At 43.2% G+C, this 23319-nt stretch overlaps 1 protein-coding gene across 3 annotated transcripts in view; it reads right to left on the bottom strand.

Moving 5' to 3' along the window:
• Nucleotides 1-23319, bottom strand: part of rd3 (retinal degeneration 3, GUCY2D regulator) — a 78991-nt gene that overhangs the window by 18593 nt on the left and 37079 nt on the right. Inside the window, exon 1 of one of the 3 annotated variants that reach the window (XM_052010899.1) lies at nt 22534-22564. The exons of the other annotated variants lie outside the window; for them this stretch is intronic. The gene's annotated coding sequence lies outside the window, so the exon portion shown is untranslated. Of the gene's footprint in view, nt 1-22533; nt 22565-23319 lie in introns of those variants that run through there. 3 annotated transcript variants of the gene reach the window in all.

Below are 23319 nucleotides of genomic sequence, written 5' to 3' on the forward strand. Positions count from 1 at the left end.
GCGTCAGAAAAGTGCGCTGAAACACCAGGAAAGTGAGAGGCAAAAATCCAATCTCTTCCACCAACTTTATTTTTGGGTGAACCGGCGATGGCCAATGTGATCAAAGCCGGAGGATGACTTGGGGAATCATACCCCGAGCAAGGCTGCTCCCCAGAACCTGTTGCCTCCGTTTTACCTTCCCGAAGATGATTCACTGGTGAAGCCTTCACTCTCCTCTGATGATATGCTGTTGCTATGGAGATGGTCTAAGCCGATTTCCACAATAAGCTTTGTCTACAGCGATCATATTAAGTGCAACCTTGGGCAGAATAGCGTAGGCTGAGGTCGCTGTCATGGTGCAATGGAGATTGATGCGCACTGTCACAAGCGGGCAATCAATCATCTGCAAGTCCTTTCAGAAGCGCCAGAATAAGACAAGGTTCATTAAGCAGATAGCATCAATTGCTGCCCAGACCTAGAATTTTCTAGAATTGATTTGATGATACGATTGGATTCCTGTTTCAAGAGTTTCCTTCTGTTTTTAACTGGATTACATCTAATTTGTGAAACATGGAAAACAGTTGTTTGATAAATCGGAGAGCTTGGAATAATCCTCTTTAAAAATCGCAAGAGGATTTCTTTAATCTAACCTGTTTTAATAGCTGGCAATTTTGTTTTCTACAGTTCATTTCTTTTGCATTTTCCTTCTTTAAAGGGAACATAATCCCTCTAGTTTCCTTTTGGGCTTTGTTATTTTTGGAACAAAGGGGAGATATTTTCTACCATTACATTGAAAGCATTTTCAAATGCTACATATTATGTCGAAGACTGTCTTTTATACATTTATATTATTGTGGTGAGGGCAGCCATTGGGAAGAAGAAGTGTAATACATTAGTTAATGCATCACAGATGCTGGAAATCATGATTAAACCAGAAAATATTGTAGTGTGACCATTTCAACTTCTTCTTAAATTCTTAGTTGCACAATCTCCTGCTTCACCTCATGTCTAGTCAAGATGGGTTCTAACTACATCAAGTCTATCAACTCCAGCTCACCAGTACCTCCACTTCCTCAGGAGGTAAAACAAAAATTGGCATGTCCCCCTTGACACCAACTTTTATCGATGCACCATAGAAAGCATCCTATCTGGATGCATCACGGGTTAGTATGGCAAATGCTCTGCCCGGGACCACAAGAAACTGCAGAGAGTTGTGGGCACAGCCGAGCACATCACGAAACCAACCTCCCCTCCATGAACTCTGTCTATACCTCTCACTGCCTCGGTAAAGCAGCCAGCATAATCAAAGACCCCACCCACCCCAGACATTCTCTCTTCTCTCCCCCTCCCACAGGGCAAAAGATACAAAAGCCTGAAAGCACATACCACCAGGCTCAAGGAGAGCTTCTATCCCACTGTTATGACTATTGAACGGTTCCCTAGTACAATAAGATGGACTCTTGACCTCACAATCTACCTTGTTTGACCTTGCACTTTATTGTCTACCTGCACTGCACTTTCTCCGTAGCTGTGACACTTTACTCTCCATTCTGTATTGTTTTACCTTGTACTACCCCAATGCACTGTATAGTGAATTGAACTGTACGATCGGTATGCAAGACAAGTTTTTCGCTGTACCTCGGTACATGTGACAATAATAAACCAATTCCAATTCCTCTGCCCATGAGGTCGGGACTGAGTTCATCCTCAGTCACTTCCCCAATGTCTACTGGTTAATTGATTCAGCTGCTTGAGATCAACAATTATATGTAAGCTGCTAGATTCCTCCATTGATTGAAAAGTTATTGCTACTCTTACACTTTCCTAACATCAAAACTTGAACGAAGCAAAATGTTTAGCTCCTATTAAATCCATATGCCATTAGCTTTAATTCCTCGGTTGCCTTTTAGGCTGAATCTTGGATTTCTCTCCCTTATCTACCCTAGCAGATAAATTTATTCTCTTTTATAACAATGCCTGCATCCACTTTACTTTCTCTGATGGTTTGATCAGCTTTACTCTGACCTCCCTGCCTGAGGCATTCCATAAGCTTCAAAGGAGAATGCAACCGTCTCTAATCATGTCTGCGAAAAACTTCTCCTGTAAACCTATTCCTTTCAGGCTTCAAGTTGGGTCTCCAAATTCAATAATCTCTGAAATTCTTTGCTTCTACCATGCCTTTAGTTTATTCCAATATTCTCCATTTCCCGTTTATCCAGCAACTGTCATCCTTCTTAATATAAGATACGTTGATCCATTATCAAGTGTAAGGAGTGTTAAAATATTTGAATTGTTTGTTCAATTGGAATATTAAAGAATGATACATTAATATTTCAAGTGTAACTTCATCAAAACTCATCAATAACACACATAAACTCCTGCATTTACTTTCTGAAAAAATACTTGCTGCATTAAAGGGTCAGCATATGCTCTATCAGATCTCTTTCAAAAACCTTTCCAAATCTTTGAGGCCTGTTACGTATTGAACAATGTGGTCACTTTACTGCATCATGATTGCATATAGAGGGTTTAGAGGGTGGAAACAGGTAACTTAGCCTAATTGGTCTATGCTGATGTTTATGCTCCATATGAGCATCTTCCATTTTGTCTGGGGAAAAAGTGCATCAATTAGTCACAGAACATTCAGCTGTTAGCAGCCTATTTATGCTGATGCATTAACTGGTTTGATCAGTGCAATGAAAGCAAATCCTATCCCGGCAGACTTATCCCAAGAGACTGTTCAAAAAACAAAAATACACAGCTCCAATTGTCTTTCCTGGCTGGAAGTGTGTAAAAAAACATACAAATGCAGCTTGCATATTAGACAACACCAAAGACAATACAAATCTGAGTAAAGCAAATTTTACATTGCAGCTGGGGCCAAAAACCTGGGTCAAAGAGTCAGGCCTTTCAGTTTTATTGGGTGCTGCTATGCGACCAGGTTCAAATGCAAATTGCAAGCACATATTTTGAGTGTCACTCACTACTCAGGAAACTGGATGTCACAGTAGAGGCGCACATTCTAAAGTATGTAGAATGTGATTGATCATTAAATACTGAATGGCCATACACACCATATCCCATATGTGAAATAAAAATAAAGGAAAACAAAACTCCCCATTTCAGCACGGTTCCTGTTTTCCATTCCTTCCACCAATGTGCACCTCACCACCTGCCTGAACATCACTCATGTGCACAACACCAACCTCAATCATCAATCAATCATCAAAAAAACATGCAAACCTTAAGGTGTTATGGTTTGTCAGAATAACAGCTTGGTTTAGCTGCCAAGGTAAGGGCATTGGTTGAGTGTCAATAGTGGGGCCACAAATGCTGTCACACTGACAGCTGGACAGACCCATCTTGTGGAAGGATTGTCACCCACCCACATGCACCTCAGCTGTCCTTTTTGCTGGGGAACGGGTGGCTGGAGTGACATGGCACCATCAACGTCCTTCTCCACAGTCTATCCAGAACTTCGATGACACCATTCTCGGACAAGTGGAGCATGTCTGAGCTTCCCTTGCAGCACTCAGATGTTGGATGATCTGTATCTGGGCTGTAATGGAAGCCCAAGGAGATGGTGTTCTATGCCTGGTCTGCTGGTGTTGAAGTGGACAAGGCAACCATGTCCTTCCTCCACACAGAGCCACCTAAGAATTGGACTCCCCAAAGCTCAGTGTCAGACCTGCCAATGCCCCCAGGCAAAGCACCCCTCAGACCTATCAGCCTTTGTCTGTCAGCTTCTCCGTGAAATCCTCTGAGAGAGAACTCATCTGCAAACGTGCTCCTTAGCTAGCCAGAACCTGGCTTACCCTTGCCGCTTGCCCTGGCTGCAACTCATTTCTGCCTGGTGACTCAGAAGATGCAGATCCTGTATCAAAACTCCCTACTAATGTACTGAGTGTGGCAGCCATTCTTACAATCAGCAGAGCTTGCAAGGGGCACAGCATTGTCTGCTACCAAGATGCAGCTGTCAGCATGTTCTCCTGACCTCTGCACCAGAGTGAGCTGTGTCTGTAAATCAGGCTGCCAGCCCTCTGCCCTGCTCCAACATGGCCTGCAACAAAGTTCCTGAAACCCAAGAATGATTTCCAGCAGTGATTGAGGTGAATCTTAGGAGGTTGCACCACCAGCTAGTCTCATCTACTTCCATTCACTCACTTAATTGTATCTGGTAAATATGTCAAATCACGTAGATGCCACGGCCAAGAAAGCTCACCAGCACCTCTACTTCCTCAGGAGGCTAAAGAAATTTGGCATGCCCCTTTGACACTCACCTACTTTTATCGATGCACCATAGAAAGCATCCTATCTGGATGTATCACGGCTTGGTACAGCAACTGCTCTGCCCAGGACCTCAAGAAACTGCAGAGAGTTGTGGACACAGCCCAGCCCATCAAGGAAACCAGCCTACCCTCCATGAACTCTGTCTACTCCTCTCGCTGCCTGGCGAAGCAGCCAGCATAATCAAAGACCCCACCCACCCAGCTCATTCACTCTTCTCTCCTCTTCCATCAGGTAGAAGATACAGGAGCCTGAGGATACGTACCACCAGGTTTAAGGACAGCTTCTATCCCACTGTGATAAGACTATTGAACGGTTCCCTTATACAATGAGATGGACTCTGACCTCACAGTCTACCTTGTTGTGACCTTGCACCTTATTGCACTGCACTTCGTCTGTAGCTGTGACACTTTACTCTGTGCCGTTATTGTTTTTACCCATACTACATCAATGCACTCTGTACTAACTCAATGTAACTGCACTGTGTAATGAATTGACCTGTATGATTGGTATGCAAGACAAGTTTTCCACTGTACCTCAGTACAAGTGACAATAATAAACCAATACCAATACAAATATCCTAACCCGAGAAACAGGACACTGGGTACAAGCTGTGACCGTGATCTTAAAGTCAGAGCACTTACTTTCCACGCACCCTCTGCTGGCTCATGTGCCACAGGTTAATTGCATATTGTGATTCCAGCACATGTTATCCAGCGCCATCCAATTTTTCCCTCGGCTATTTATCTTTCCGGTAGATCACAGAACAGTAACAGCCCCTTCAGTTATAACAAATGTGGCAGTGAGTTTTATATCATGACCAAAATAATACATATAATTCAAACAGAAGTTGATTGTCAGGAGAAAAGGAAATTGTATGTAACAAATGTCAGTTTGGAATAACGGTATAAAATGAACAGAAATCCATGACAACCTCAAATAGCCCACCAGGAGCTGGAGTGGTGTCAGGGAGATTGGAGTCAGCAGCCTGGGAGTGAATGTAGAGACCACACTTAAGATATAAGATAGATATCTTTATTAGCCACATGTACATCGAAACACACAGTGAAATGTATGGATGTTCCGGGGGCAGCCCGCAAGTGTCGCCACGCTTCCGGCGCCAGCATAGCATGCCCACAACTTCCTAACCTGTACGTCTGTGGAATGTGGGAGGAAACTGGAGCACCCGGAGAAAACCCACGCAGACATGGGGAGAACGTACAAACTCCTTACCACGAGACCTGGGAACAGCTGTAGCAACCTGGTGTGAGAGGGATGCAAACAATGAAGGGGTGAATGAACTCTGGGTATCTTACTATGGATAGATAGTAAAAGTTTGTTTCAACTGGTGAGTGAGTGGGGGACAATTCACACTAGACGAAGCAAGGAGAGGGTTCTTGAACGGAGGGCTATTAAATAATTGAATGCTTCATTATATATGGCAATAGAAGGAAGAGACTACTTTAGCATTGAAAAGGTTTTGCAATAAATATTTGAAAAAGAGGAATAAAACAGGAGGTCAGTTTACAGGACAAAGTGCAATGCTGAAGACTGCAAGGTCTCCTGCACTGATTCCTTTCATTCTATGTAAACTCAACAGGAGCTGAGCAAGGTTACTAACAGCAGACCAAACCTTTCTAAGGTAAATCCAATGATTCTGATAGACATCATATGATCAGGGGTCAAGTGGTCAGCATGTCATGTGACCAAACCACAAGGAACAACTCCGACTAGAGTTATTCTAACAAAGGCAAAGTGCTAACAAAAGCGAGACTCAGTTAGAGTCTTGAGACTTATGTTTTTAAAGCCTTTGTACAAATTACAGTCAGGGGATTGTGGGGAGAAAAGGTCAGAGGGAAAACCTATGGGGGAATGGGATTGCTGAGTGAGATGATGGCCCAAATGATCTCCTATATTGGAGGAAGTATGGAAGTCAGGACTGAGTCCCAAAAATAGCTGAATAATTTCTTTATATAAATGAGTTAGTGTTGGTGGCTAAGGACTGTTCCAAGGTTACGGCTCCCCATAAATGACTGTAAATATCAGAGGAGCCTGGCGGTTTCTAATTATATCTAAGGTACATCAATTATAATTAGTTTTTCTGACATACAAGTAGCCATTACATTTGATGTGCCAGAGGCAGCCTTTCAAATTGATTCTATTGCTCCTTCATCATGTCTCTCCGTTTTAGACTTGTTTGTGTTTGTACCTGAATGACTTGACACGGAAGCAGCTCAGTGAGCCTTCTTGTTGGCAGTCGGCCCATCTCACGTGGCTCCAGAATCATTAGTGCCTGTTCATGGCAGGGGAGGCCTGAACCTTCCTTGTGGGGCCTGAGGAAGCACATGATTGGCCTCATGGTGGCTGTAAGTACTTGACACTGATTATGTTCCAAAAATAAAAGGACATTTCTAGTATCTTTTTCCCCTTAATTGTCCCAGGGTTTTGACTTCATCACTTTGGCTCTTCCCAAAGATTAAAAGGAGGGTGGGAGCACAAAAAGACGCAACTATCTGACCTGCAGGTGCTTCTTGCATTTTCTGTCTTCAAATAAACAAAAGTAATGACATTTATTTGGGGTATAACTGGTAGGGACAACATCAATGGACCAGTCAATCTAAGCATTGACCTTTAAAGTTGCTCAAAATAGCAATGGCATGAAGCACCATTCTCTCATCCCAGACTGTAGAGTAGAGCAGCAAGCAATTCAACAACCTGACCACAGGCAAGATAATACACTCATCCCTCCCTTTCATCATCCTCTTAAAGCAACATCCACACAGGGAATGTTTCACACCACATTTGTCCGATACCCTCTTCTGTGTTACTGCTCTACAATGTCATCCTCCCATCCTCTTCATCTAACCCTATCAACTCTGACTCACCCTTGTGTGGGTACCCAGCTTCTCCTTAAATGCATTTATGCCAGCCACCTCAACTATTTCTTTATGTCATGAGTTCCACAGTCCAGGTGCTCTCTGGATAATGGGTATTTTTTACCTGAAATAGTCATTGGATTTATTGACGACTATCTTATATCTCATATTGATCGTCTCATATTGACTATGACTATAGGGCAGGCACGGTGGTGTAGCGGTTAGCATAATGCTATTACAGCGCCAAGGACCCGGGTTCAATTCCGACCGCTGTCTGTAAGGAGCTTGTATGTTGTCCCAGTGTCTGTGTGGGTTTCCTCCGGGTGCTCCAGTTTCCTCCCATATTCCAAAGGCGTACAGGTTAGTAAGTTGTGGGCTTGCAATGTTGGTGCCGGAAGCGTGGCAACACTTGCGGGCTACCCCCGAACACGCTACACAAGAGATGCATTTCACTGTGTGTTTCGATGTACTTGTGACTAATAAAGAAATCTTATTGTATCTTATTTTATATATAAACCCGAGACTGGAATCACCTACGTGTGCATATCTTCTCCACATCTGCCCAATCAAACCATTTCATAATCTGAAAGACTTCTACCAGTTCACTCCTCAGTCCTTTTATTTAAAGGGAAACAAGTTCTAATCTGTTCAGTCTTCCTTAATATCATTCTTGTGAATCCTTTAGCACCTTCTCCATTCTCTCAATGCCTTTTTCTTAAAAATAATATAACCAGAATTGCTAATAGTACTCCAAGTGCAGTCTAACCAAGGTTCTATAGATGTTTAAAATAACTTTGTTGCTTTTTAATTGCAACATCCAGAAATCAATGTCAATGCTCTATTTTATGGCCTTATTAACTCACACAGTAATCTCTAATGAGTTATAGATCTTTAGCTCCAAATCCCTCTTTTCCTCTACCTTATTTATGCACATAATTCAGACTATCAGTCCTGATGAAGGGTCTCAGCCCGAAACTTCGACTGTTTAATTCCCTCTATGGATGCTGCCTGACCTGCTGAGTTCCTCCAGCACTTTTTGTGTATTGCTCCAGATTCCAGCATCTGCAGAATTTTTTGCGTCTCCATTATTATTTTCTTATTTGGTAGCATATTTTTTGTGGGGACTCTAACTAAGGCAATTGTGTGAGGCAGATAAACATTTAATTTATGTGGCCTACAGTGGGTTTTAAGTCAAGGAATTTTGAGATTTTTGGCTATGTATCAGGTTGGTCTAAGGGTAAAGGAATGGGGTGGTAGAGGTAAGACAAGGAGCAGTTGTGGATGCAGTTGGTGGTGGCATAAACTTACCAATCAAGTGGCATAGTATATATACAGTATATCTGCTATGAGCTAATGAGTAGACAGTTTCATGCAAGAATCTGCTTGATGTCATAAAATGAAGATTAAAAGTATGTGATTTTTCAGTTAAATCATTTTGTAGGTATTTATTGATAGAATTAACTAGAAACCAACATTGGATCATTACCTCTCCCACTATTTGGTTTACTGAAATACAATATTCCTAAAGGAAAGTTAGAATGATTTTCCACTTAAAATAACCTTCTTGTATTTATCAGTCTCATCAAGAAGTATGGACCTTTATTCAGATAAATTATTTAGATATTTTCCATCCCTTTTTTTATAAAATTGGTGTATTTTGTCCTGTTAATACTGACTTTTCAGCAAATATGCCTAAAATATTATTCTTAATATAAAGGACAATCATAAAGAAGAAGTATTACCGTGGAGGTTGAATCAGGGTACTTGCAAAGCAGTACTGGAGATTGTTCCACCACAGTCCATGGAGAAAGAACAGTATAATCAAATATTAATCCCAGTGAGTGCACCATTTGCAGTTTAATGATAACTGGCTTGACAGATGAAATTAGGTTGGGTGAACATCAACATGAAAGCCCTTAGTAGCAACACTGCCTGTCAAGTCAATCAGTCAACTCAGGAGGAACATCAGTGAGCTCTGGAATTCAATATTGTTGAACAGGGACATTTTGACAAAAGCAGGCCATACTTTTCTTTGGTTTTTGTTTTCTCACTCTTTGGCAGTCTTTTGGACTTGGTTCCACTCCCATCCTAACCCGACATGCTCGGAGGGGAGAAGGAGGTGAGTGGGTAGTTTGTGAGATGGTGCATTCCTTCTGCTGTTTATGTTGGGCTTCAGTGTAGTCCTAATGCGTGGATTCAAGGTTCTCGACACCATCATAAGTGGTCCTCCACGTTGCGCAGCCATGGGCTTGAGGTTCCCAGGAGTCAGTGGGAGTTAGTTCAGGGAGGATCAGAGCACATAAGTGAATGATACCTTCTGTCCACCTGGTACTCTCTTGCTTTTGGTGGAACTTGAAGTGGAGTATTTGTTTCTGGAGTCAGATCTTTTTTTGTGTTCTGAATCAGTGAGAATGAATGTTTTGTATTATCAACCAATCTTATCCCAGTTTTATCTTTTTAAAAAAGTGGCACGTTATGAGCTTTTGTGTGCAGGCAAATTATGTGCTTTCCCATCAGAGCCAACTGATGGGAAAAATTATGGTCTCAATGTGAGAGATGTTGGCCTGGGAGAGGATGTTAAAATTGGTTCACTTATCTCACAGGTGGATTTGGAGGATTTTCTGAAGACAGTATTGGTGATAACTCTTCAATACACTGAGGTACTTGCTGTAAATAATCCATGATTCAGAAATGTGCTGGAGGGTGGGAATCACCACTGCCCTTTCAGTTTGTGCTTAACCTTCAAATGCTTTTTCCTCATCCACCTAAGGATTGTGCTGCTGCACAGAAGGCAGTGATGAATTTAATCATTGATGTCTGCCTTTATTGAAGCATGGCTCTCAAAACAAGGGTCTGATCATGGGCAATTATTGTTGGAGAGCGGTGCTATTCATTAGGGGTTATTTTTTTGAGGAGGTTAAGTGCAAGGCCCATTCTCTTGTCAGCTTCAGGGAACAGGTCAACAGTGACTTGGAGCTCGAACTCTGAATGTGCACATATGCAAGCGTCGTGTGCATACTGCAGCTCAGTGACAGAAGTTGGAGTGACCTTGGCTCTGGACTGGACTTAACATCAGTTAAGCTTCCTATTTGTCTTATAGATTGGTTCCATTCCAGCAGGAAGCTTGTCACAGGTAAGGTGCAGCACTGTGGAAAGAAAGACTGAGGAAAGTATTGGGTGATGATATAGTCTTGCTTGACTCTATTGTGCACTAAGATTGGGGTTGTTTTGATCCCAGTGGTTAAGATCACAGTCTGCATGCTGTCCTCTGGCAGAGTCAACATGGAGACAATTTTCTGTGAGCAGCCAAATTTGAGAAGAATGCTCCACAGTCTTTCTCAAATGACAGAATTAAAGACTTCTTTGAGATCAAGGAAGGTCACATGTAGTGGCTACTGCTGTTCCCTGCAGTTCTGTGAAGTTGATGTGCCACTTTTTTTAAAAGATGAAAGATTGGTTGATAATACAAAACATTCATTCTCACTGATTCATAACACAAAAAAATCCGACTAGAATTTGTAGATAAAATTGAGTCTGTTAAGTCAAAACATATCTATGCTTTCATTTACTTGTACCATCCTTATCAATCTCAATGAAACTAATTTAAAAAGCGGAGTATATTTTCACCTTCACAGCATAAACAGAATCTACAGAAGCAGATGGCCCATCCATTCATGATTTGAAATTAATTCTACTGAGCTGAATGGGTTGAAAATTATCTCTACTTACAATGGCCAGATGTTACACACTGAATGTAGTAAAACTGTCCTGTGTTTTTGTTAATCTTGGTGAATGAGACAGGACTAGGTTGAATGTAGAAGTTGACCCAAAGGAGAAAATTTCCCTTCTGGAGACATAAAAAATTCTGCAGATGCTGGAATCTGGTTCCAGATTTCATATCCAAATTTCCCTTCCATAAGCTTCCAGAACTAGGTACAACAGGGCAATGGATAGTTTTGTAGCCTGTCTCGTTGCCAACAAATCCCCATATCTTCAGGGAAGCCAGAAAGTAGCCAGTGCTAGGCCATAAACAGCAGCTGGCTCATAAGAGGATAACGCTGGCACAACTCTGGACCCACAATGTGCTCAGGACCTTTTGCCATAAATACATGATCTGCAGTAGCTCAAACTGTACTGGCTTCAAGTGCAATGACTGAACTAGAAATGAGCACCAAAATAGTTAGTCATACCCAACACACACAATTTCATGGCAAGGAAGAGCACCATGACAACAGAGTCAAAGACACTTTATTATTTCTTGCGTAATTGATTTGGGAAAGATGGTAGCTGAGTTTCACAGCAGAAACTAAGATAAATTGGGATAGGTTTTAATCATTTCCACCTGGGAGGCAGCCTGCTGGGGAAGATATACAGCCTATTACAGAAGCTTCCCAATTTCATCCTATTGGTCTGCTTTGGCAGATTAGTACTGAAGAGGTTAAGATGAAAACATTGTGCTGAAAGGAGGGTGCACAAAGGTGGAGACTCTCAAACATGGGAGTTAGGAGCAGGAGTCCTCTTTAACCTGCTCCACCAGTCAATAATATTATGGCTGATCTGATCGTAACCCCACTCTAAACACAGTCCACCCACAGTAACCTTTCACCACCATGGCCTATCAAGAATCTATCTACCTCTGCCTTAAAAATATTCAAAGACTCTGCTTTCACCTCCATTTAAGGAAGTGATTCTCAAAGGCTCGCAATCTGCTGGGAGAAAAATCTCACCTCATCTCTGTCTTAAATGGGCAACTTTAAACCACAACCCTTAGTTCTAGCTTCTTCTTGAAGAGAAATGAGTCTCTCCATATCCACCCTGTCAAGGCCCCACGGGATCTAATATGTTTCCATCAATTTTCCTCCCACGGGCATGGTAGTGTCGGGCAGGCATGGTAGTGTAGTGGTTAGCGTAATGCTATTACAGCGCCAGTGACCCAGGTTCAAATCCAGCCGCTGTCCATAAGGAGTTTGTACGTTCTCCCCCTGTCTGTGTGGGTTTCCTCCAGGTGCTCTGGTTTCCTCCCATTTTGCAAAGATGTACGGGTTAGGAAGTTGTGGGCATGCTATGTTGGTACGGGAAACGTGGTGACACTTGCGGGCTGCCCCCAGAACACTCTACGCAAAAGATGCATTTCACTGCGTTTTGATGTACATGTGACTAATAAAGAAATCTTATCTTAAATTCCAGCAGATACAAACCCAGCTGCATAGTGCAACCTGTCTATCCCAATTATTGGTCTAGTAAACCTTCTCTGAACTGCTTCCAATCCTTTACCACCTTTCCTTAAATAAGGAGACCAACATTGTGCATAGTACTCCAGATGTGATCTCACCAAAGCCTGATATAAATGAAGCACGATGGTTGGTGCGGACTCAGTGTGCCAAAGGGCCTGTTTCCGTGCTGTGTGACTCTATGGCCTCCCTTCTTTTCCATTCAATTCCCCGAACAATAAACACCAACATTCTGTTAACTTACTTAATTACTAGCTGTGCCTGCATTCCGTCCTTTTGTGAATCATGCGTGGGGACACCCAGATCCTTCTATACCTCTTGCTGCCTTGGTGAAGCAGCCAGCATAACCAAAGACCCCACCCACCTGGGTCATTCTCTCTTCTCCTCTCTCCCATCAGGCAGAAGATACAGGAGCCTGAGGCCACATACCACCAGGCTCAAGGACAGCTTCTATCCCACTGTGATAAGACTATTGAACAGTTCCCTTATATGATGAGGTGGACTCTTGACCTCACAATCCACCTTGTTATGACCTTGCACCTTATTGTCTACCTGCAATGCACTTCCTTGTAGCTGTGACACTTTACTCTCTACTCTGTTATTGTTTTTACCCTGTACTACCTCAATGCACTGTGTAATGAATTGATCTGTACGAACAGTATGCAAAACAAGTTTTTCACTATACCTGGGTACAAGTGACAATAATAATCTAATACCAATACCAAACTCAGAGCTCTACCGCCTCTCACCATATACTTGCTTTTATTTTTTCCTGCCAAAATGGACTATTTCATATTTTCTCACATAATTGTCTATTTTCTGGATGCTTACCAAACATTTCACTTATCTATATTCCTTATTGTCCTCTTTACCACTTATTTTCTTACCTATCTTTGTGTCATCAGCAAATTAAACAACCATCTCTCCAGTGCCTTCATCCAACTCACTGTTATAAATTATAAAAGATTGATACCCTACTTATCCCTGACGCAGATAACTTGTTACATTTTTCCCACCAGAGGAAGACCTTATGCCTACTCTCTGTTTCCTGTTAGCCAGTCTTCTATCCACACCTATATGCTCTCTCTTACACCATGAGATTTCATTTTCTGCAATAACCTTTGATAACCTTATCAAATGTCTTCTAGAAATTTAAATACAGTGACCATTGCACATGTTACTTCTTCAAAAAAGTTCAATAAATTGGTCAAACGTGATTTCCATTTCATGGACCATCTGCTGGAATTTAAGGTAAGATCTTTTTACTTCCTCAGGAGGCTAAAGAAATTTGGTTTGTCCCCTTTGACTCTCACCAACTTTTACGGATGCACCATAGAAAGCATCCTATCTGAATGTATCATGGCTTGGTACAGCAACTGCTCTGCCCAGGACAGCAAGAAACTGCAGAGAGTTGTGGACACAGCCCAGCGCATCACGAACACCAGCCTCCCCTCCTTGGACTCTGTCTTTACCTCTTGTTGTCTTGGTGAAGCAGCTACCATAATCAAAGACCCCACCCACCCGGGACATTCTCCCTTCTCTCCTCTTCCATCGGGTAGAAGATACAGGAGCCTGAGGGCACGTATCACCAGACTTAAAGACAGCTTCTACCCCACTGTGATAAGACTATTGAACAGTTCCCTTATACAATGAGATGGACTATGACCTCACGATCTACCTTGTTGTGACCTCGCATCTTATTGCACTGCACTTTCTCTGTAGCTGTGACACTTTGCTCTGTACTGTTATTGTTTTTACCTGTACTACCTCAATGCACTGACTCAATGTAACTGCACTGTGTAATGAATTGACCTGTATGATCAATTTGTAAGACAAGCTTTTCACTGTACCTCGGTACAAGTGACAATAATAAACCAATACCAATACCAATACATGTACATCGAAACACACAGTGAAATGCATCTTTTGTGTAGAGTGTTCTGCAGGCAGCCCGCAAGTGTCGCCATTTCATGATTTCCATTTCATTGACTTTGTCTGATTACCTTGAGCTTTTCAAAAAGCCCTGCTTCAAAAACTTTAACAGCAGCTCATAGCAAGCTCGTTGGCCCGTAATTTCCTGCTTTCTGCGTCCTTTCCTTTTTGAATAATGGAGTTACATTCACTACTCCCTAATCTACCCGAGCCACATGCAAGTTCGCATTGGACAAATCAGAGTACTGAGTGCACAGCTCAAAGATAGGTGTGGGAAAGTGTTTCAATTCATGTGGCACTGGCACCAGTACCGGGGAAAGAGGGAAATGTTTTGTTGGGATGCAACAAAGCTCATGGCACACACCATTTCACGGCAAGGGAAAGCACCATGGCAACAGGTTCAGAAACACTTTGCTATTTCCTTCACGATTGATTTGGGAAAGCTAATTGCTGAGTTTCACAGCAGAAACTGAGATAAATTGGGATAGATTTAAATCATTACCGCCTGGGAGGCAACCTGATACAGGCTCTTGACACAGTGTCTTGCCCGAAACGTCTACAGTTCCTTTCCCCCCCACAGGTGCTGCTCCACCTACTGAATTCCTCCAGTAGATTCATTGTTGCTGCAGTTAGAGTGTTGAGACTGCTCCTTCAATGAGACACTGATTCACCTGACATCTGATTCCTAGTTCCAGATCCATTGCTCTCCACAGTTCCTGATTGTTTAGGATTGAAATGATCCTGTAATTTTTGTACTATTTTGCCAAACTAAACAGCTTTTGATTTCCGTGATATTAAAGGATTTGCAAATATGCTCTAGGTTTTGGGGACTCATTTCAGTTGGAGTTGCTTTCTGGCACTCCTGTATTGTACAGTTTTGAGCAGTAACATTCTCACGATCATTGGCAGGCACAGTAGTGTAGTGGTTAGTGTGACGCTATTACAGCGCCAGCGACCCGGGTTCAATTCCGGCCGCTCTCTGTAAGGAGTTTGTACCTTCTCCCCATGTCTGCATGGGTTTCCTCCGGGTGCTCCGGTTTCCTCACACATACTGAAGACGTACAGGTGAGTAAATTGTGGGCATGCTATGTTGGCACTGGAAGCGTGGCGACACTTGCGGGCTGCCCCCAGAACACTCGACACAAAGAATGCATTTCACTGTGTGTTTCAATGTACATGTAGCTAATAAGGATATCTTATCTTATCTCTCTGGGAGTGGAGGACGTGACCAGTTTAACCTGCCGGACTTGTCCCCCTACTCTGTATTTCACAACTAACACATTCTTTTGTCCAGGTTCTTTTGTCTCTGTTTTCGTTCTCTAACTGCTCCCATTCACTCATTGACCAGATAACCTTGTTTACAGTTTATCCCCACGGTTAACCAGGTTTCACGCCTTACACTCACGCTCCAGCAGGACTTTGGAAAGTGGCTACCCCCAGCACACAGCAGCTTGGCCCTCACAAAGGTGTGCCGTCTTTGTTGTTTTCATCGAAGCTCAAAGAGTGGCCTTGCAATTTCTGTCTTCCACCTTAGTGGATTTATCAGAGAGCATTCCATCACATCCCTGACCTGTATCTGTAAAAGGCTCTGGGATGTCTGGAGGTGACGCCTCCTTGCTACAAGTGAACAACCTTCTACTAGTTCAGCTACAGCTGCTGGAAGGCACAGAATAGGAAGTAGGTTGGGCAGCTGGAGGGCGACCACCAACAGTATACTCAACAATGATTAGTTGATGTTTGTACAGTTTAGGTCTTGTTTGGAGGCACGGTAGTGTAGCGGTTAGTGTAGCGCTATTACAGCACCAGCGACCTGGGTTCAATTCCAGCTGCTGTCTGAAGGATTTTGTACGTTCTCCCTGTGTCCGTGTGTGTTTCCTTCGGGTGCTCCAGTTTCCTCCCACATTCCAAAGACGTACGGATTAGGAAGTTCTGGGCATGCTATGTTGGCACCGGAAGCGTAGCGACACTTGTGGGCTGTCCCCCAGAACACTCTACACAAAAAGATACAGTTCACTGTGTGTTTTGACGTACATGTGACTAATCTTATATTATGATCTTATATTATTATGATCACTGCCAATTTCACTATGTTATTTGTCCTAAAAGAAATTTCTGTCTGCATGAATTGAAAGACTCAAACACCTACTCATGTACACTAAGGCTTCCAATGTAACCAGCTATAGTCTGAACTGTCATTTTGTCATCTTCTGATATTATTTCTGCCAAATTGATGATGTCACACATAAAGCACACAGCGTTTTCCTTATCTTTGCTGTTCTGGCCCATTCACAAACCACAGTCTCTGACCAGCTAAACCACCTGTTTTTCCAACCTGACTCCCTTGCTGCAGAAATTTCTTTAACCAGGTGCATTCATGCCCAAGTACCTTCTGCTGAGGAATGTACCAGTCCTCACGAGAAGTACAGACACAAAAACCCTTCTCCCCTTCCTGTGCCAAATTTGGCCGGTTTTCTCTCACACTTGCAGGTCCTCACTCAGGGATTACTCAGCAACTCTGCTGGTACCACAAGCTGCCTCTGTGCTCAACAACACTGTCACCTCACAGATAAATCTTCTTCATGGACGCAAAGTCAGTTTTTCTCCCCACTTCACTCTGCCCTCACTGCCAATTTGTAATTTGCGTCACTACGCAAAAGATGTATTTCACTGTGTGTTTCGATGTACATGTGACTAATAAAGATCTTATCTTATCCACACGTCTTCCAACTGTGGGGAGGGCAGGGAATGTTGAGAAGTATGGAGAGGCACAGAGGGCTGCCGCATGTTTATGCAACTCTCTAATCACTATACGCATGCACACACATCATGCACACACTACAAGGGACTTTCTGCTGGATATCTGGGAAAGGGTGTGGTGTGCTATGTTTGGCTGAACGCCTGTGGCAGCTGGCAAACAGCCCTGCAGACCGGTCTGCTGTGCTGCATCTGCTCTTTCCCTGGGCCATCTCCTGCAAGCTTCACATACAAGCTTCACCTTCTTGCTGGTAGTCCTTGTGGTTCATATAGCAAGGTATTCCTTTAGTCTGGAGCACAGAGAAATATGCAAATAGATTTCCTCAATCGCCATGATGATCTCCCATTATACCTCCAAGTGTAGCCTGATAGAGATGCTCAAAAAGGCCAGGATGTGAACATACAGGTCCCAGCCTCATCTGTGACTTTGTGTCTCATTGTGGCCTTCTTGGAATGGAAATAACAAAGTAGTTCATATCAAAGGGAAGTGATAAGGAGCTCAGATTTCCGTATCTCAGCTGAAAGGAGCCTTGTTTACAAGTTGTTAATAAATTCTCAGAGCAGGATAGCCAAAGTTTCTTCAATCATTCCCACAATGTCAATGGCCAGCGAATGGTCCTGTTGCTCTTTTTTTCTGTGCTACCTCCAGAACTTGAACGTTTCTCTTCAGCTTTGGTGACCAGAACATCGCACAAAGCCACAACACAGTGATTTCCTCTGACTTGCACTCCACTGTTTTAATTGTTTTGTTCAGCGCCACTTTGTACTGATTGAGCAATAGATCCACCATGACCCCTGGGTACTTTTCAACTTTGTGCTCAGCTACTGCAACATTAATCATGGTGCAAACACATTACCTTTCTTCAGCAGTGTGGTGACTTGTCCTTTATTTTCTCTCTTCTCAAAGCACTGATACTTGATGAGATATATATTTTTCTAATTTGAATTTTATATAATTGAGATAATATAGATGAAAGGGGCCACTGAATGTTAGAACGTTATTAATGGGATTCTTTTAAATTGAAGTTATTTCATTAATTTAAACTCCATTTTTTAGTTTTGTTAATTAATAACTCTGTGCATTGAAATGGCAGGAACCGTGAGCTGATAATTATACCCACAGGCACCAATTTAATCCCCTCCCTGTAAAGCTCAATAACTTCTGCCAGTCGGAGCCCTGATGTTAGCAGCACATATTGATGAGTAAAATTAAACTTTGTTTATCCCCGGAGGTATGTGAACATTTCAACCATATGTAATATAACAGGTAAATTTTAAGTCACATCTTAAAGCGAGAGACATTGAGGTTTAGAAGGGGAATTGCAGAGTTTAGAATCTAGATGGTTGAAGATCTGGCTGTGAATGGTATGTTGATTACTATTGGAAATGCCCACAAACCCATAAAATGGGGAGTGTGGATTTCTGTGATGGTTTGAGGCCTGGTGAAGGCTACAGAGAAAGGGTTGGGTGAGACTGTGAAGGGATTTAAGGGTGCGAATTTTATCTTCAGGACTTTGCTCAACTGGAAATCATTATAAGCCAGTAACCATGGAGTGTTGAGGAAGTGGGAACTGGTGTGAGATAGGACATAAGCACTGGAGTTTTGGATGAGTTCCAGTTTATGAAAGGTGCAAGGTAGGAAGCCAACTACAAGTGTACAGAAATAATAAAAGGCACAGGTAAACTGTTTCAACAGATGAACTGAGGCAGGCCAGACTCAGATGATCTCAGAATGTAGGTGGCCAGAGCAGTTATGAAGTGGAAGGCTTACCCCAGGGTCAATATGGCACAAAGATTGTAAAAGGTCTAGTTCTGCCTTGTGGTTGTGTGGAGAGGGAGGAACTGGGTGATTGGGTGATTTGTGGTGTGACTGCAGATAATAGGATGACTGTTTAAAAAGGAGGCAGTCAACCAATATATTTAAATAATGAAACATCCTCCCATAAGTGAATTGGTTGCCCTTGTTCTGCCCCTGCCAAAAGCTGGAGGATGCAGCTTCGAGCTGAATTCCTGTTTCATAATTTTTGAGTTCTAGTCCTTGAGGTAACCACAACTCATCCGTTCCAGAGAGTTAAGATTCAGCCTCATGCCTTCCAGTCAATCTGGTGAAAAACATTGTGTTGTGCAGTGGTGGTCAGGGTCAGTATTGTGGAGTGAAAGACACAATCACATAGTTGTCCAAGTGTGGTATGCAGTGATTGCAGGGTGTGATGCAGAGCAGCACATAGGGTTTTTCACACAAAGCCCAGGGTGATACTTTGTAGTAGTCCTGAAAGAGAGCTGTCAATGAGGAAAGCTTTTAAAATAAGATTATGTCAATATCCCCATTCTTCATGATGGAAAAACAGTTTTGCCGAAGTCTTACCAATATTATCTGATCAACCAACATCAGCAAAAAAATGGTCATTCGTCTGCTGTTTTAGAAATCTTACTGAGTGGAAATTGATGGTTGTATTCATTTATACACTTCAAATCATTGTTTTGAATTGCCCAAAGATGTGACTAACTGCTTTTTAAGTTAAAGTGTATTCTTTATCTAATAAGTTCTCAATTCAAACAACCCAGTCTCTCTTAAAATATAACATGCTTCAGATATTATTTCATATGCTTGGGTTGTTTGGAGGTAGACCGGGCAATGTGAAGAGGTGCAGGGTGACGAGCTAGCGCACCAGATAGGGCTAAGCATAAGAAGGCTGAGAAGGCAAAGCGAAGCGAGGGCGAACCACGTAGGGCACGGAGGTAGCGGGCGGCAAAGAGGAGCGCAGAGATGGCAGGATGGAGGCGGCAGGATTTAGCGTAAGCGGACCTGAAAGGGATACATCGGGGGGAGCTGCAGCCAATCCGAAGGGTTTAGCGGACCTGAAAGGGCGATGGCCAGGCTTCGCTCAAGCGGACGTGAAAGGGCCATGGCCTAGCGGACCGTGTAGGGTGAACAATGAGCAGGGATGGACAGTGCGAAGGGGGGCAACGAAAAGTGGGCCGGGCAATGTGAGGGGGCGCAGCGCGACGAGCCAGCGCACCAGGTGCGGTGAAGCACGAACAGGCTGAGGAGGCGAAGTGAAGCGAGAGCGAACCACACGGGGCACGGAGGTAGCGGGCGGCAAAGAGAAGCGCAGAGAAGGCAGGATGACCCTGTGGAGGCGGCAGGGTGCAGCTTAAGCGGACCAGAGAAGGGTGATGGCCGAGAGGAGCACCAGCGGCCCTTAAATGGAGAGGCAGGGTTTAGTGCAAGCGGAGCTGGAAGGGATACACTTGGCTGGAGCTCAAGCCGACCTGAAAGGGAGAGGCAGGGTGCAGCACAAGTGGACCTGAAAGGGTGACGGCCCAGCGGACCGTGTAGGGTGAACCATGAGCAGGGATGGACAATTAAACTGTTCTATAGAAGTTATATAAAAAATCTATCAAGGAAGGCGCAGCTAAACGAGGAATGGGCAAGAGTAATCGGCCACAGGGTGAAGGAAGGGAGAGCAGGGTGTTTGGAGGTGGACCGGGCAATGTGAAGAGGTGCAGGGTGACGAGCTAGCGCACCAGATGGGGCGAAGCGTCAACGGGCTGAGAAGGGAGGGCGAACCACACGGGGCACGGAGGCAGCGGGCGGCAAAAAGCGCAGAGATGGCAGGATGACCCGGACGGAGGCGGCAAGGTTTAGTTTAAGCGGACCTGAAAGGGATACGCCAGGGTGCAGCTCAAGCGGACGTGAAAGGACGATGGCCCAGCGGACCGTGTAGGGTGAACAATGAGCAGGGATGGACAGTGCGAAGGGGGGCAACGAAAAGTGGGCCGGGCAATGTGAGGGGGCGCAGCGCGACGAGCCAGCGCACCAGGTGCGGTGAAGCACGAACAGGCTGAGGAGGCGAAGTGAAGCGAGAGCGAACCACACGGGGCACGGAGGTAGCGGGCGGCAAAGAGAAGCGCAGTGAAGGCAGGATGACCCTGTGGAGGCGGCAGGGTGCAGCTTAAGCGGACCAGAGAAGGGTGATGGCCGAGAGGAGCTCAAGCGGCCCTGAAATGGAGAGGCAGGGTTTAGTGCAAGCGGAGCTGGAAGGGATACACTTGGCTGGAGCTCCAGCCGACCTGAAAGGGTGATGGCTTAGAAAACCGTGTAGCGTGAACCATGAGCAGGGATGGACAGAGCGTAGGGGCAACTAACCAAGGAATGCACAACACTGAATATGGAGCAGGGGAATTATGCTGAATCAAAAACAAAAGAAAATCTGCAGATGAAATAAAAACAGAAAATACAGTAAAATACATTAGATCAGGCAGAACTGTGGCGAGGAAAACAAAGTTAACATTTAGGGTCATTGGCCCTTTATGCTGTACCTTTATAAAGCTCTAGTTGGGCCATTTGTAGAATATTTAGTCAGTTTGTGCTAGTTTTATAGAGCAGCATGTGTGCATCTCTAGCACCTGGATACTGATGGCTGAGACCTCTGTTCTGCCAATATCACAACACAGCTGTACAGTTAATATCTTCTCCCCCATTCTATGTTCCTAATGTTTATGTGGTTTGATCCCAACCTGCAGTGGTTCCATTTATTAAGCTTGTTTTCTCTCTCAGCCTGATCGTGGTACCACACACCCAAAACAAGAATCAAAAATGAGTGTCAAAAGCTTATCAGCTTCTCTCACACTTCTATTTTGACAACAGAGATTGAAAAAAATTAACTGCACTAGAATTTTAAAGATGCAGGAAATAATTTAGAACAAAATTGTCAAGGATTTCAGTCCCCTATCTTCTCAACTATATTAGTTTGAAGTTTAGCGAAGGGCTGTACTTTTAAAGGAACAAGTGGAAAATAAGTTCTCCCTCTAAAGTGGCTACATACTAAGTAGAATGCACGAAGACTAAAATAAGATATTTTCCACTTTAAATGAATGCTTCCATTAGCAGAACAATCTTTTGTGTTGTTTATCTGCCTTGCAGACTTGATGTATTTTCTTAATTACCATAGAACCATACAGCACAAAACAGGCCCTTCGGCCCACCATGTATATCACGTAATAGGTATGAAGATTATAAACAATGTTCACTCCCAGTGTGTAGCCTGTCTATTGATATAAATCAGGGGAAACCGAGGAGCACTACCCGTTGAGCCTGTTGATCTCCACACCTTATTCTCCAGTCCAGACTCTTGTCAAGCTAGGCCTCAGTTTCAAAATATCAGTAAGCTGTATAATAGCTTATCTGCTAATAAACGTTAGCAACAACATCAATTTGCCTGATACAGGTACAGTATTTGCAGTTATAGAAAAGGACCCGTCAGACCAAGAACATAATACTTAACTTTCCTGACAAATGCAAGTGCTCACACAGCTATTAGGAAACAAATAATGCATAGACGTTCAAAGTTACTGCACTCATTAAGAATAAAATTTGCCCTGCACAATAGATTAAAACCAGCAATATCAAATCGCCAGTTAGTCTTACAATTAGGCTGACTATCCTTTTCATACAAAATGGGCTGCCTTACCTTTGTACAGCATTAAGTTGCTATTATTAAGTGCAGGTATCTTCCCAAGAGTCAAATGCTCACCTTTACGTATATATACGAACAGTAGCTGAATATTGAACATGATATCATAATGACTCAGGAGGTTGAGCAGAACTTGTCTGGGCAAGTTTATTTAGGACTGCTATCAGTTTAATTAAGTTATTTTACATTTCTCAAGCAGTGAAGCCTTGGTGTTATTTTCTTTCCTGACTCAACAAGCCCTCTAGAGATACCTTTACATTTCTGAATTGCAGGTAAATGCTGGATTACCTGTAATAGAAATAGAAAAAAGTTCATATTGTAACACAATGATTAAACTTTCCTGCTTGAAAGCATTTTCCTGATTCCATTTTCTCCCTTTCCCAAAGGCTGCAATCTTTCTGCGCTGAAGTCCATTGGTACTCATCCAAGTACAAATCACTCAATGATCTTCAACATCAACGGACTTGCTTCTCTGGAAACACATAATGGGAATATGGACACGAGCCTCACTGTGGGAGGAACGTGCTGGGAGAAAACATCTCCAGAAATCAGCCTCTAAGGAGCAAATATTCCTCTATTCATTAACAAAACTGCAGAGTATGCATATTTCAAACACAATTCCATTAATTGCATTAAAAAGAACTCAGCTGACATACCTGCCATAATGAATCAACAAAAGCTCCTCAGGCAACCAACTGAGCAGAAAAGCACACCAAGTGTCAAAAGTAATTAAATAATGCACCTGTTTGCACATGATACTTGAGGTTAAAGGATCAATCAAGG

This window comes from Pristis pectinata, chromosome 3, assembly GCF_009764475.1.
Source record: "Pristis pectinata isolate sPriPec2 chromosome 3, sPriPec2.1.pri, whole genome shotgun sequence".
Classification (NCBI taxonomy): domain Eukaryota; kingdom Metazoa; phylum Chordata; class Chondrichthyes; order Rhinopristiformes; family Pristidae; genus Pristis; species Pristis pectinata.